This window comes from Neovison vison, chromosome 2, assembly GCF_020171115.1.
Source record: "Neovison vison isolate M4711 chromosome 2, ASM_NN_V1, whole genome shotgun sequence".
Lineage (NCBI taxonomy): Eukaryota > Metazoa > Chordata > Mammalia > Carnivora > Mustelidae > Neogale > Neogale vison.
The window spans coordinates 208,227,335-208,242,345 of NC_058092.1; the positions used below are offsets into that span (position 1 = coordinate 208,227,335).

The 15,011-nt window shown below is 44.7% G+C and overlaps 1 protein-coding gene across 49 annotated transcripts in view; it reads right to left on the reverse strand.

The window, feature by feature from the left end:
* The window catches only part of SORBS1 (sorbin and SH3 domain containing 1), a 227,514-nt gene that overhangs the window by 156,501 nt on the left and 56,002 nt on the right, over positions 1-15,011 (reverse strand). For 48 of the 49 annotated variants that reach the window (XM_044240197.1, XM_044240168.1, XM_044240162.1 and 45 more), the window contains exon 2: positions 7,497-7,589. The gene's annotated coding sequence lies outside the window, so the exon portion shown is untranslated. The remainder of the gene's footprint in view (positions 1-7,496; positions 7,590-15,011) is intronic. The other variant, XM_044240147.1, reaches the window with a different exon arrangement.

Consider the following 15,011-nt stretch of genomic DNA (forward strand, 5'->3'; position numbering starts at 1 on the left):
AAGGTTTTTAAACAGACACTCTAAGTCATGGGTTATGAAACCAAAACCCTGAGAAGGCCAAGCAAGTGACAAGTGGGTGGTGTCGGGACTACAGCAAACTGAGACCTAAATGCTTCCCCTTGCCACCCCCGGAGGGGACAAAGCTGGTTCTCACTCTAGTCCACACTGCTCCCATGCAAGAACATGGCTCGATCCTGCAACATATTCTAACTGTCAAGAGGAGTTAGAAATCAAACTATGTGAAATCTCCTGACTTGAAATTCTGGCCACTTACTTCAAAAAACTTAAAACTGGTGTTTTGTGGGCAGCTAGTTTGCAACTTGCCACAACAGACAGGCTGCCATAAACACAATTAACTCTGGGAACAAATGCAACACCTAGAAACACAAAGTTTGTTGGAAAATGAAGGCTGATCTCTATATACTTTTAAGAAAACCTGTATTCCCGGCAATTCACAGACCTGTACCCCTGGGGATAAAAATACATTATATGTTTACAAAAATAATAATAATAATAATAAATGTTATTCTCAACAACAACAACAAAGGCAAAGCAAAAAAAAAACAAAAAACAAAAAACACAACAAACCTGTATTCCTCTACAATAACTTTTCTCTGGAACAGGGAGGCAGAAGGAGGGAATAAAGGAACTTGAGAAAAACATGAAATTAGTTGCCGCAAAGCGAAAAAGGTAAAGGCACCTCTTTCCTCTTTTTTTAAAAAATTAAAATAGAAGAATATTTCCAGCTTTGGAGTCCACGTTGGGACAATTCTGGCAGTTGTACATTTCACTGAGGTTAGGCTGTTGGAACAGAGGTAGCTCCCCTAATCTTTCTCCAACAGAAATGCTGTGCAGAGCAGGTAACCTGTCACTCAGAGCCATTTTTATAAGGACAGGCTAATGGTTTTTGTGACTAAGCAAGAAGGCATGACAACTGGGGGGAGGAGCGTCACCACCAAAAAATGCGAACACGTTATATATGCGTACTGGGCTTGTGCATATGGACCTTAGAGGGGTTCCTGAACCCTCTCCCAAAAATTCTAAGAAATAATACCTCACTGATTATAATAGTAAAGTTCAAGTGTGCAAGTTCAAGCACAAGTGGTTATTTTTTCCAGCATACCTCTGCAGGAACCATTCTTTATTTAATCACTGCCATGATCAGCAAACCAGAGAAAAATCTCTCAGAGTGAGGAAAACAGAGTGAGTCATCTCCATATTGATAGGGAGACTGCGGGATGAGGGCACCGCGCTGGGAGGTAGGTATCAGATGGTGCCTTTTCTAAATTAGTCAGTGGAGCGATGAGAACGATTTCTTCCCATGACGTTCAGTAATCACGGGAGATAGAGGGTGATGAGCTCCCCATTTTAGTGACGGCCACAAGTACGATCTAATGTTTACTTCTCCAAGCCAGGGAGGAAAAAGAAAAGCTAAAGGGGTTCCTCACTCTCTATTTGTGGTCACTGGATGGAAAAGGAGAAAAATATCTTGTTTTTACACGTGGCCGACAAATGTGATAAAACTTCCTGTTTGAAAAGTACAAAATCAAATGTGTAAATCTCCTGGAGAGATACCAACACCTCAAAAATGTTGCTGCTGCCAGAGAGGAACAGCATGTCTTTGCAGGACGCGATAACTTGGGCTGGGAAGTGGCCGAATGAAACGTTGGTGACACAAACCAATACAGCCAGCCCAGGGAGTTACTTTTAGACAGTGACCCCTGCGCAGGCAGCCTTGCACAGCATACACCCCACAGCAGTACCGGAGCCTGCAGCCTTGGTCTGAGACCCTGACTTCCAGCCTTCGCTTACAAGACAGGTGACAACTCATACAAACTGCACCTTCAGCATTTCCCTCCAGTAGCTGAGATCCTTAAAGAAAATGAGTTTGGGCTGCTTTTAAATTAGACTGAGCTCTGGGGTTAGAAACCATCCACCATTTCGTTCCAAATTCTATCTCCTATTCCTCAATGCGACAATCCTTTGCTTCAAAGGGCGGCAGAGAGAGGTCCAGTAGAGACAGCAACGATTTGTGGTTCAACTCGTGGCAAGCCCACCACCTCACCTCAAATTCACATTTTGTCTGAAGCTGCAGAAAAAAATATCAGCCAGAAACAGCCTTAAATCCTTTCTGAAAGAAGGGAAGGAAGGAGGAAAGAAAGCAATTGGACTAACTGATATATGCAAAAGATATGCACAAATTTGAAATTCAAGTTAAAGAAGCCTAGTCCCAACCTGCTGAAGAACGTGGAGCCCCGGAACAAGTGAAGGCAAAGTCTCCCTTCAAAATGTACATCGAGCAGGAGCACTCCGAGAACCAAGTAATGAAGAACTCGAAGCTTTCTATTTCTAGATCATGTATTAAGAGCGAAAAGGGATACTTATCATGCTTTTTAAAGGTAGCACATAAACGTGATACAAAAAGAAATTAGAAGTTGTTAAAAAACAAAACAACGGAGTATATTCAAAGATCTTACTGGTTTTATCCACTGAGTCACGAATTGGGTGGCCTCCCATCTAGTAGAAAGGAGCTCTGAGGAGCTATACAAAATGGAAGACGTTTTTAAGGCAGAAGGAGGTGGGGCAAAGAAGTTATTCTAGCAAAAAGGGGACTGTCCCAGGCAAGGTCACCTTCCTTTGGGGGAAGGCAGGAGGGGTGGTGGGGGCGGGTCCTATCAGGCAGATTCCCTCCTCACTAGTGCTGTTGTCAATCACAGATTGACTGTTGAAGTTTACAGAGGTAGGCTAGGTATTAAGTCTTGGTTTGCAGACACGGGCCTTAGCACAAGTCACTCCACTTTGGACCTTTTTTTTTTTCCCCTAAAGTATGAAAGGGTATAGAATGGAATGTAAGCATCCTTCCTGTACCATCGCCCTTCTCAAAATGCTACTCCCCTCTAGCATCTTTTCCTGAGATGGTCTACATGTGTACCAGCACTGAGGCACTGTTTCGCTTTTCAACTGAAGGAGAATACCACCACTTTTTTTTAATGCCTGACTACTCAGTCTCTGGGGACATAAGAAGGTACTAGTTTTATTTTGTTTTGTTTTTTTAATCCCTAAAAGCACTTACTAAGAAGGAATCAGAGAAGAGAAATCCTCCTCCGCTGATTATCAGTAAATTTCATCCTTTTTAAGCATATTTAAGTTCTACTCTATGATAAAAGACAAATTAAAACCCAGGTTGGTGTCAATCGTCACAAATACCATTCCATTGAAACCTCCACTTTGCCATAAACCACTGGTTATGGATAGAGAATGTTATGTAATCAGTGCATAGTAGATGCCCCAGAAGTCCCACTGAGAATATTTTCAGTGAAATACGAGGGCCTGGAAATACACAAAAATGCAAGTTAGGGATGCCCATTGCCCAAGTGATTTGAAGATTTTCTTTATTTATTTGTCAGAGAGAGAGGGAGAGAGAGCGAGCACAGGCAGACAGAGAGGCAGGCAGAGGCAGAGGGAGAAGCAGGCTCCCTGCCGAGCAAGCAGCCCGATGCGGGACTCGATCCCAGGACGCTGGGATCATGACCTGAGCCGAAGGCAGCTGCTTAACCAACTGAGCCACCCAGGCGTCCCTGCCCAAGTGATTTGAAACAGCACATTCCAGAAGGTTGCATATCACAGTGCCCTCAACAGCTGCACAGGTTTCCTCTTGTCATGTCCACAAAAGGAATGAAAAGAGCAGGCCTAGGGAAGAGGTGACAGTGTCCTCAAAGAAGGGATTCCGAAAAGATCCTGAAAAACCTTTGGGGAGGGCTCAGCTGAGAGGCTCTCGAGGGCAGTCAGAGATGAAGTCTAGGGGGACAGGGAGGTGGCTGGCCGACTTTGAGTGGCGACTTCAGGAAGGTGGCAAAAATGTCTATGGAGCCTGGAGATAACAAGACTGAAGAAACTCACCAGGTAGCACAAAAATGGAAATAGAGGAACTCAATGAGAATGTGCAGGTAGCTCAATGGGGTGATTTCTCTTAGAAAGGGACAAAACCAATACGGAATGGCTGCATTTTGTGCCCAAAGCCCACAAACAAATAAAAATGTGTAGGATTCAGAACAGATTTCCTCCTGTCAGTCGAGGGCAGTTGATGGATATGGGTGCTCCCTGAAATGCATCTCTCTCCAACAACCATCATGGTCTATTTTTGCTGCTTTTTAATCTTACAACATTTATCCTTGATTAATATTTCCTACATTGTGGTTCTACAAACCAAAAAAAAGGCATTTGGCCTTTTTCATAGAACGTGATGATATCTAACTTTGATTACACAACTAATGGCTTTTATGCACTGCTTGTCACTTTAGAGAGCCTTCATTTAATGAACTTCTTCCGGGGCACTTGGGTGGCTCAGTCAGTTAAGTGTCCGACTCTTGATGTCAGCTCAGGTCATGATCTCAGGGTTGTGGGATCAAGCCCCACACTGAGCTCAAACTGTTTAAGATACTCTTTCTCTCCCCTCCTGTGCAAGCCCTCCCTCTCTAAAAAAAATAAAATAAAATAAATAATGAACTTTTGGATGGTACGATTTTAGGATGAAAAACCTGAAATGTATTAACAGTGAATTACACTCAGTCATCAAAATGGCTTGCAGAAGTTCCAATACAGATAAAGAACAGTGTAGTTTACAGACTATTAATGGCAAAAGATGCTGGAACCTTCTGCTTGCCAGCCAAAGGCACAGCCATGTGCCAATTGCATAAATGCAGTTTATAATTCACTCAGCCAACCTGATTTAAAATTATGAAATTCTAAAACTAATTCTCTTAATTTGGTTATTACAAGTTTTTTTTTTATATAAGATGAGGTTTTACTACTTTTATGTCATTTCATTTGAATAATTTATATTCTTGTGACATGAAATCACACCATGTTCATTAGCACACGTGTCTTTATTCATTTCATAGGGATTTTATCTGGAAAATCCACCCTTTGCCTCTTTCTCTGTCCAAGTCCGACTCAGTCCTCCTTTCTCTACCTAAGTAATCTCAGTCTCATAGCTTTTAAATACCATCTACGTGCTGATGACTCTCAAAGATACCACCTCCAGGCCCTGCCAACTCTAGATCTCCAGGAAAATACCAAATGCACACCTCAAATTTAACATGTTCAGACTGAACCCTCAGGGTCCCACACCACACATCCTGCTCTCTGTTCTCATCTCAGTAAACAGCAACATCATTCACCCAACCAAAAACACTAGACTCTTTCTGCCCACACTCAATCCAGCAGGCATGACCTTCAAAATATATCCTGAGCTTGACCAGCTCACATCATTCTAGAACCCCCACCCTAATCCAAGTCGCACCCGTATTTCCTGCTTGGACCCCTTCAGGTTACACTGATTCTACTCTTGCCCCAGAATCTACTCTCTACTCAAGACCCAGAAAAATAATTGTGAAGCACAAAGATGATTGCTGTTCTGCTCCAACTCTCCAGTGGTGTCCAATCACACTTTTATCATGGCCTCCAAGATCTGGCTCCCACGTGCCACTGATCTCATTTCATATCACTGCCCCCATACCTACCTCCCAGCTCAAGGCCAGCCAAACTGGCTGCCCTCCTGTTCCTCCATCATGCTGAGCTCAGCTGACGTCAAAGGCTTTTCTTTCTGCTTGCTGTTCCCTCTGCCTCCACACTTCCCCTAAGATTCCTTCGCTCCATTCTGATCTCTGTACAGAATTTCTCCCCCTCTCTCTACCAGGCACAGAAATATTCTCAGGCCACTCTTTGAAAAACAGTCCTTCCAGCCCCTCATTTTTTCCCTCCCCCATGGCACTTATTACTACCCAAAATTATTATTTAGTGATTTACTTTGTTCATAAAATAATTTTTAGTGCGCACCCATTATGTTTGCATGTGCTATTCTAAGGGCTGGGGATAGCAGTGAACGAGAAAGCAAAGATCTTTGCCCTTGTGGAGCTCACATTATTTGCCACCCTACTTAACTCTAAGCTCCAGACACGTGACACAGTCTGCCTTTAGACCTCAGAATCTCCAGTTTGTTGGAGACTGCTCCAACAAATTTGCTCAAAGCAACAACACCGTGGCACACAGTAAGCATTAATATGTATTTGAATGGGTAGTGTCCCACCCACCTGAGACCATCTGCTTCTCTGAGGACCTCCACCATGGAGCTCTTCTTGCCCACCATATGGGATTCTGGTTGTGGGACCATGAATGTCCATGGTGTTCCTTTAGACACTGCTGTGTCTGGTCAGCCTCCCATACCTGAGTTGGGACTCTAACCCTGGGCCGGCCTGCCTGCCTGTCCAAACTGCCTGTCCTGCACCAACCTCCAGCACTGAGCCACTCACCACACGGCCATGCCACTGGGACTTGTCTCCTTGGGTCATACGAGCACCTGGTCCTTAATGTGACAGCTGACCAGCCAGTCAGCAAACAAACGGCTTTTCTCAACAAAGAGTGGTGGGAATCCAGACACACAGGTCCTACTGCATCCTTGGCTCATGGTGGTCCTTCCCCTCAAGGAGTTCACGCGAGACCTTCAACATCACTAGACACTGTGCCCCAGAGAGTCCTGGGTTCAGCATTGACACACTGCTGTAAAGGACAGATCTCTGCCCTTTCCACTGCTGCAGAAGCAAGATGCTTACCCGCTGTGATGAGCAATTAAGTTTCTTTTGGAAAAAAGAACATCTGTAAACAGAAATGATCTGATCTCAAATAAAAATGAAGGTAATTGGGAAATGTAGTTAATTCAACATTTCAAGAAAAAGACAGCTGCAGCCGTGGTAGAAATGGGGAGAAAAGAAAAATGCAAAGGGCTTGAAGGACCACTCTGGAAGACTCAGAAAATGGGCATTTAAGATCCGTGTTTGCAATATATGTGTGTTCACATTTTCATTTGTGAGCTTAGAACTACCCAGCTCTACATCTGAAAGCTAAACAGGATTACTTTATAGTTGTCCAGCACTTTATTCCGTATGAAGCATTCTCAGGTATATAATCGCTTTTGGCAGGGCACGATTCATTTCTCTGTCCGGGGCCCAGAGAGGTCAAACAATTCACCTGATCTCCTACAGTAAAAGTGGCAGAACCAAGTAAGTACCAGAACCCAGATATGCCTCGGCCCAGCCCAGTGTTCTTCCTCCCAGAACAGTATGGACAGTGTGGTTCTCTGAAAATAACATTCTGTGCTCCACCAAAAATATTTCCTTTTGTTACAGCAGAAGAAATAAAACAGAGTTACCTGGGGGGCTCAGTCAGTTAAATATCCAACTCTTGATTTCCGTTCAGGTCGTGATCTCAGGGTCATGGGACCGAGCCCCGTGTCAGGCTCCACACTACACGTGGAGTCTTCTAAAGATTTTTCACCCCCTCTCCTTCTGCCCCTCCCCTGCTTCTGCACATGCTTGCACTCACTCTCTCTCATAGAGGAAGAAAGGAAGGAAGGAAGAATGGATGGATGGATGGATGGAAGAAAGAAAGGAAAGAAAGAAAGAAAAGAAAAGCTAAAGAAAAAAAACCAAAACACGTACGTATTTACCAGTGGTTTAAGGTGGTGCGATGCATTGGTCTTGAGCTCTGGGCAGAGAGAAGGTTTCACAAACTCTTCCAACAAATGTCAGCTCCTGCAATGACAAATATACAAGACATGTGGCGTGAATCAGGCACTCTGCGGCCTCTGCCCAAGGAGGCCAGCCAAAATACCAATCAGCAGGCAGCCTGTTTAGGCTGTAGCCCCCATCCTCCTCTTCCAGCCCCACTCCCTTCTCACCCTGACTTCCCCAACTAGAACAAGAATCTTTAGTTTACCAGTTGAAATGGTCCCCATTAGAATCAGTGGACCTTGGTCAGAAAGAAGCTTCAGAGATCATCTATAACAGGGATCACAGACTGAAAGCCCAGTGGGTTACATCTAGCCTACAGCAGTTTTACAATCGATCTGCAGGATAGGTTTAGAAAATTTGAGCCAAAACTTAAAAAAATCAGAGAGGTCACATAAAAACCCAGACTTGTAAGTTCTCTTAAAACAACAACAAAATCAGTCAACATGGCCCACACATATGTCTAAAAGTGATCAGCTGTGCCAAGTAGCTGCCCTTCATAGGCAGGCTTGGCTATTCCAGAATACCACAGTCCCCACCACTCCCTAATGTCTGACCACAGAGAGAGCTATGGTTATCACTGCCCTTGTATTGCTGGGTTTTTTGGTGGTGTGTGTGTGTGTGTGTGTGTTATAGAAATAATTCTCTCTACCTAACAAAAGTGGGAACATAAAAGAAAAAGGGGCAGAGTTCCAAAAGGAAAAAAAAAAATGGTACAGCACATCAGCAACTTAAGTTAGTACCTCCACTCTGGCAGGCATGTGAAATCTCTGAACAAGTACAACACGTCCATGTTATAAAAGTATAAGCAGGAAACTGACTTGCCTACTCCCACAGTTAGAAGCAGAGCTAATTCTAGAACCTAGGTCTCTTGACTGCCAATCCAGGACTCTTCCTCTCTGCCCCACCACATGGTGATCTTATATTGTAAAACCAAAAATTATTTTATATATAAAAAACAAAAAAATATTTTATATATACAAAGCTAATATTAAAATCAAGGAAATCGAGTTTAAGTACAAGCCACTCCACTGAAAGGCTTGCCATACTCTTCTATTCTTTGACAAATGAAGGTAAATTCCAACAGGTTCCCTAAGGGTTCATTTACTAATGTGACGTTCTCAAGAATGTTGATCCTTGGGTGCCTGGGTGGCTCAGTCGGCTAAGCATCTGCCCTAGACTCAGGTCATGATCCCAGGGTTCTGGGATCGAGCCCTGCATTGGGCTCCCGGCTCAATGGAGAGCCTGCTTCTCCTCTCCCTCTGCCTCCCACATGGGCTTGCTCTCTCTCTCTCTCTCTCTAGGGCTCTCTCTCAAATAAATAAAATCTTAAAAAAAAAAAAGTTTCTCCTTTAAGTACAAAAAAAATCTCATAAATACCATGCATCTATTCCTTCAAAAGTGCTCAGTTAATGTCCCAAAGTGTCTGAAATACATTTTATATGCTAGAAAAATGTTCTTTAATACGCAAGGCTACAAATAAGCTTCTATGGAGGTACTAGACTATAATAAACAATGTTCAACCACAAGGTCTAGATCTCGGTAGGAGTTATTTCTATCAGCCCCTTGAAGAATGCAGAATTTACTGAATGCAGATATTTACTGAACCCAGTTATATGCCAGACAGTGTGCAAGGTGATGGAAACACAGAAATGAACCAGATCCAGTCCCTGCCCTTAAGCTGCTCCGTCAAGATCCGACACTCAAAAAGAGTTCTAACATGACGGGTAACCCTAAAGACCTGGGAAGGTGCTGGTGTTCCAGGAGCACAGAGCAAGGGGCTCCTGGTGCAGCCGAGGGGGAATGGACACTTCCTGCAAGGACAGACGCTGAAGACATCCTAAAGCAGGGAGGGGAGTGAAGCAGCAGGCAGGGGGAGAACAGAGGAGAAGGTAGGAATTACAGGCCATGGGGCAACAATGGCAAAAGCAAGGAGTGAACAGCCCCTCCAATCTGGTCTCATCCACATTTCGTGTCACCTTGCCGGTGGTAAAAATCACCACGCCACCTGGGGGCACTGGGCTGACTCAGCAGGTTAAGTGTTCAACTCTTGGTTTCAGCTCAGTTCATAATCTCAAGATTGTGAGATCAAGCCCCACGGCAGGCTCCATGCTCCGTGAGGAATCTGCTTGACCTTCTCTCTCTTCTCCCTCCTTCCCAGTACCCTCCACCTTGCTCACACTCTCTTTCTAAAATAAGTAAATAAATCTTAAAAAAAAAAAAAAAGCCCCTGCCACCTGACCCAACATCTGCTGAGAGGTCATGTACACTCTTGGACATTTATCTTGCCAAGTGCCCATATCAAGGGTGCCACCATATCAGCAATGATTCCTGGCGATGCCCGCCCAGAACTCCCTCAGGGCCACCAATGCTATCCCAGAGTCTGCCGGGCCCAAGAAATGTGGAAGTAGAAATACTGACACTTCCCGTATTTTTAGTACGTCCATCATGGTTCTAAGAAGACAGCTGATAGTTTTTCTGTCCTGTGCCAGTCATGAGACCATCCTGGATCTACCTCAGAGCCTGGATTTTCTATGGCCAGAATCTACTATGTAGTCAAGCCTCAAGCAGGAAGTTCTATGAAAAAATGTCCCCAAATATCTGCCCATCAGAATCCCCAGGTGAGGTTCTCCTGTTCTTCAGGGATGGCATAGGGATGAGCCACCAGCCCCAATGTAGGCTGAAGCAAAGCCAGGGGGCAGCACCCCGAAAGACACATTTTGGAAAGGGACATAAAGAGGAGTGAAGACCAATTATGTGGGCACAGTTAGGGTTGCTCGGGGTTTGAGGCAAAGAGGAGCAAACAAGGAGGCAACATTCACCTCAGGAGTGGGAAGAGGTTCCTGGATCTGTCACTGGTGGGCAGGCTCCCAAATCTGGCTGACAGAATCACCAAGATTTAGAAAAATAATTCCCGGACCTCCAACTCATTAAATCAGAATCTCTGATTTGGAGGCCCAGGCATTGTTCAGGGTATTCTGACACCCAAACTCCAACCCACTTGGAAAAAAGCATCTTCAGGAGCTTTTTTAGAGGCTTCAGGAGCTCCAGAACAATCTCCTTAAGGTCAATAACTCGGCATCCTCCGGGCAGGATGCAAGGTTCTGGGCTCTGGGGGCCGTTGTGCATTCTTAGTGTTTGCCACTCCCTACATCACACTAGGAGAAACATCACTTAACTTGTTTTACTCTAATCACATAAATATAGAAGGCCAACAGGGCGGTGAAAGCAGACCCTCCTTCCACAGTCCCTGTACAGCGTGACCCAGCACCACTGCCTCCAGATGAATTACTGGAGTTGCCCGGTCTCAGATCGGAGCCCTCCTACCTATGCAGCCTCACCCCGAAGGGCAAAGAGTCTGGAAACATCCAGTCACCAAGGTGGCCTTCGAGGAACAGCTCGTAGGCACAAAGTACTCTGCCCCAAGTCCTTCCTGCCCACCAAAGAGCAAGACACTGAAAATCAATGCAATGCCTAGAAATCTGCCACAGCAGCTGAGCGCGTCTCTTTCCCTCAAGATATAACCACTCTGTGGTTAACTGACGGCCTGAGCCATTTCCAGCCAAGAATGGCAAAGTAAATGCTGTGTGCCACAAAGATGACAGACAGGAGTAAACTGGTTCCATGAATGAGCCAAAAGATCTCTTTCCTGACATCATCAGATGCCACCAAGTGACTGTCAGATAGTCCTGCACCACAGAATCTCACAGCTGACCAACGTCAGCCTTCCTGAGCAGCAATCCACAGTATCCTTCACCAGAAGGAGGCCACTGTTACATACCCCATCAACCTAAGGGTCCTCCACCCAAGCCATAATGCAAATTTGGAAGAGTGTAGATGGGAAAAGAAATGTAGTAAAAGTTCAAGATACTAATCTGCCCCTTTGGGGGGTCACCAATTTCTAGGCAATGCATTGTTTCCTGCTGTACCATTATGTCCTTGAGTAAAACAAGACATTTCTTTGACTCATCCCTCCAAAAGAAATCAACCACCAAACACCTGGAACCATTACCTCTCTCATTTACATCCTCCTCTCTACCCTACCCCAAGAATACAGAACAGTGCAAGACGTTGTGAAAGTCACATTAGCCACCTTCAATCCTACCAATCTAGACCATCCAAACGGGTCTAGTCCGATGGGAACCTCTAGGGTTGTAGGTCCTCAGAGCACTATGTACTCCTCCTTCATAGCATGAAGCACCAACTCATGCTCACCTCTTTCACCGTTTACCTTCTAAGGAGTCTTTGGTCGTGTGCCCAGCTGATCACGGTATGCCAAAACAGAGCCTTCAATCCTCCAGGTTCCCTCAAGATATACCTTAAAATTTCTTATCCCCCCCAGCTGAAGGATGATCAAGCCAACTCATTCCCCAACTACTCGGGCCTGTCACTAGCCTCTGAAATCTAGGCACCCACTAACTAGCCCACCAATTTAGTGGGCTCAGAAGAACTCTGCTCAGAAAGCTAGTCTAGATGTGGAGAAAATCCCCAACTGGCTTTGAGGCTGACCAACTTGGGAAGGAATCAAATCAAAGTAATTATCTTCTTTTGTGTACTGTGTATTATTTTGTTTAAGATGATTTTCTAATATCAACTCCCCCTTTTTTTTTTTTTCCCCCAGAAAGCATTTCCCTATTTCCCAGAACAAATCCCACTGGGACCACCCCCAGGTGCTCAATGCCAAGGTAGCTCAAACAGGTCTCGCCTCTGGTCCTCTTGCCCAGCTATCCTCCCTCTACACCCATTGGCAGAGGAATGTGAGTTTGGAGGAACTTTTTAGAGCCTTCCCACCTTCTTCAAATTCAGTAGGAAGCAGAATGAAGCACTGAGTTCCAAGTTCTGTCAACGACACAAAGCTCATAAAATAGAATCAAATTAGTTGAAAAATAGCAAAATAATTTTTAGCTCCCCTTTAAAAAAAAAAAAGCACGCCTACTTTAAATGAATCATTTAAGTATGAGTGACTTCATACTTTTCTTCCACTGGGATATGGTTTTCTTCCTCACAAAGATTCTTTCCAGCTCCCCCTCCACTCCTGAGATAGAATACCTCTACAAAATACCTGTTCATACCTCCACAAAATACCTGTTCGAATTTGGGCACACCCTCCCACCCCACCCCAAGAAAGTCTCACAAAGCCCAGAGTACTCTCCTGCAGATGGCCAGAGGCTCTTTCTCTCCAGGGTCTTGGCATTTGCAGTTCTCTCTGCCTGTGAAGCTCTTTGCCTGTCTCTTGCCATGGCTGGGCTGTTCTCACCATGGGGAGCTCAGATCCAATATCACCTCTTAGGCCAGCCCTGACTGCCTAATCTTAGCCCCACCAGCAAAGGCTACCTTCTCAGTAGGACTATCACAATCTGTAATTACCTTACTTATCCATGCTTCCCTCCAGACAGCAGGAATCTTGCCTGACTTGTTCACTGCTGCAAACCCAGCACCATAATAGTTCCCAGCACAAAGCAAGGGCTCAGTAAGTCACTGCTAAGCAGGAGATTGAGGAGGTAGAAGCAGGCCATTGGAAACAGAGCTGAGAGCCCTCCGAACATGTCTTACAGCATGACTTCCTCATGGCACAGCTTTCTGGAACAGTCTCCTGGCTTCCATTGCCTTGATTCTTCTCAGTCTTGTTGATCCTTAGATACTGGTTCTACCACTGCCTACCACACTCCCTACTTCAGCTATTCGGACTTGGGTATTCCCCCTGGAGACTCAATTCCCATGTTTGGCTTTTCCTACTCTGCTTCCATTCAGCCATCCTGAGCTTGTGAAATTCGGACATCCACAAGGGTGGATGCACAGCTGACCTGCAGGACTCTGACCCAAGCCCACTCTTCCAGCTGTATCGCCAATACCCCAGTCCCCCATTTCCATTCCCATCACCACTGATCAGCTCACAGCTCAGATGTGTGCACCTACAGTTCCTAAAGTTGAAACCTTTACTGCGGCCTCTCCCGCTGCCTCATTACGAGCCACCTTCCTCTCATCTCTCAAAGCCCTTCTAGCTTTGGGCCTGGTGCCCTTCCCCTCTACCCCATAGTCATGATATTCACCCTAATATCCTGAAATTCTTTCTTTTGTTTCCCTCAATGGACTATCCCTTGATGGTTAGAATCCCATCTAACTCAGCCCTGTTGGTCCTGAACCCAGTACACAACAAGTACCCAGCAAAAGCGTACTCAACTGAATTATCTTATTTTCTCTTTGACAGTTTTTCCACAGTGACTCCCTAAAGAACCTTAACACTCACCACAAGTAACAGAATACATTCTGTTGTTAGCACGTTTATTAAAAGCAAGTAGTTTTATCCTCATATTATCAAAACAAACAGCTGAATGGTGAGAGGCAGAAAGGTATTGGTTCTGGGTTCAAGTTCCGTCTTGGCCACTCACGAGCAGTATACTAGTGGGTACCTCACTTTCCCCTCTGGCTCCACACCTCATTCTACGTAAAATGAAAGGGCTAGTCAGACACAGAAGACCAGGACACAGAGTACCAGGATTCCATTGATACGAAATGTCCAGAAGAGAGAAATCCACGAGGCAGAATGGAAATACGCGGTTGCCAGGGACTAAGGGGAGGGAAGGACAGAGCGAATGCTAACGGGTACAGATTTCTTTGGGGGTGATGAAAATGTTCTGGATTAGGTAGTGGTAACAGTTGTACAACATGGTGACTATACTAAAAAACACTGAATGAAATACCTTAAAAGGGTTAAAGGAGTGAATTCTGTTACACAAATTGTATGTGAATTAAAAGAGAGAGAAAGGGCAAGACTAGAACAGAGGTTGAAAACTGGAGGCTCGGCAAGGCCACACCGGGCCTCTGGCATATGCTTTAGACTGAAAGAGTTTTTGATGCATCTACAGAGCTGAAAAGCCAGACACTTTCTCTGTAGAGGTGGCTACACAAATCTGCCCTTGATAAACTTCCATAGAGCATACACATGTGTGCCCACACACAAATGCATGCCCATACACGCTTAACTAGTGAAATCATGTGAGGAGTGCGGACAGCAACAGTATCTGCTTCCTGGCTTTGATTCTGTACTGTAATTATGTAAGGGGTTACCACTGGCCAAAGCTGGGAGAAGGACGTATAGGGATCCCTGGACTTTTTTTTTTTTTAACAACTTCCTGTGAATCTATAACTACAATTGACCCTTGATTAACACGGGGTTAGGGGCACCTACCTCCCGCTCAGTCAAAAATTCACATGTAGTTTTTGGCTCCCCCAAAACTTAACTACTAATAGCCTCCTTGTTGACCAGAAGCTTTACTGATAACATAACCAATTAACACATATTTTATGTTATATGTAAAGGTAGAGAAAAGAAAATGTTAAGAAGATAGTTAAGGAATTAAAAATACATTTATAGTACTGTAAATAATCTGGGTTAGGTGAACCCATGTAGTTCAAATCTGTGTTGTTCAAGATTCAATTGTATTC